This window comes from Colobus angolensis, unplaced genomic scaffold (genome assembly GCF_000951035.1).
Source record: "Colobus angolensis palliatus isolate OR3802 unplaced genomic scaffold, Cang.pa_1.0 Scaffold18, whole genome shotgun sequence".
Lineage (NCBI taxonomy): Eukaryota > Metazoa > Chordata > Mammalia > Primates > Cercopithecidae > Colobus > Colobus angolensis.
Window position 1 is genome coordinate 2,972,550 of NW_012114932.1, and position 1,017 is coordinate 2,973,566.

The 1,017-nt window shown below is 44.7% G+C and overlaps 1 protein-coding gene across 1 annotated transcript in view; it reads left to right on the forward strand.

Moving 5' to 3' along the window:
* LOC105509712 (chromosome unknown open reading frame, human C3orf84) overlaps nucleotides 1-1,017 on the forward strand; it is a 19,949-nt gene that overhangs the window by 7,962 nt on the left and 10,970 nt on the right. The gene's annotated exons all lie outside the window — the stretch shown is intronic.

Consider the following 1,017-nt stretch of genomic DNA (forward strand, 5'->3'; position numbering starts at 1 on the left):
AAACAAAAAATTAGCTGAGCTTGGTGGCTCACGCCTGTAATCACAGCTACTCGGGAAGCTGAGGCAGGAGAATCCCTTGAACCTGGGAGGCGGAGGTTGTGGTGTGCCAAGATCACGCCACTGCACTCCAGCCCAAGTGACAGACCAAGACTCCATCTCAAAAAAAAAAAAAATTGCATAGGCCAGTTGCGATGGGTCATGCCTGTAATCCCAACACTTTGGGAAGCTAAGGCAGCAGACTGCTAGAGGTCAGGAGTTTGAGACCAACCAGGGCAATATGGTGAAACCCCATCTCTGGTAAAAATACAAAAATTAGTCAGTGTCATGGCACATGCCTGTAATCCCAGCTACTTGGGAGGCTGAGGCATAAGAAGCTCTTGAACCTGGGAGGTGGAGGTTGCGGCAAGCCAAAATCACGCCACTGCACTCTAGCCTGGGTGACACAGTGAGACTCTGTCTCAAAAAAATAATTAAATTAAATTAAAATGTTATATAAAGCTGGGCACAGCTCATGCCTCTAATCCCACCGCTTTCGAGAGGCCAAGGCAGGAGGATTGCTTGAGCCCAAGAGTTCAAGATCAGCCTGGGCAATATAATGAGAACTCATCTCTAAAAAACAGTTAAACAATTAGCCAGGCATGGTGGCATGCGCCTGTGATACCAGCTACTCGGGAGGCTGAGGTAGAAGGATTGCTTGAGCCCAGGAGGTCAAGGCTGAAGTGAGCCATGATTGTGTCACTGCACTCCAGCCTGGCAACAAAGTGAGACCCTGTCTCAAAAACAGTTATGTAAATAGAATAATACAATATGCACCCTTTGGAGACATTTTTGCAGCATAATATCCTAGAGATTCATCCAAATTATTGTGTGTATCAATAATACATTTATTTTCATTACTGAGTAGTATTCCTTGGTACCAACTTACCGGTTTGTTTAATCATTCATCTGTTAAAGGATATCTGACCTGATTCCAGTTTTTGGCTCATGCAAGTAAAGCTTTTAAGAATATTTGTGGGC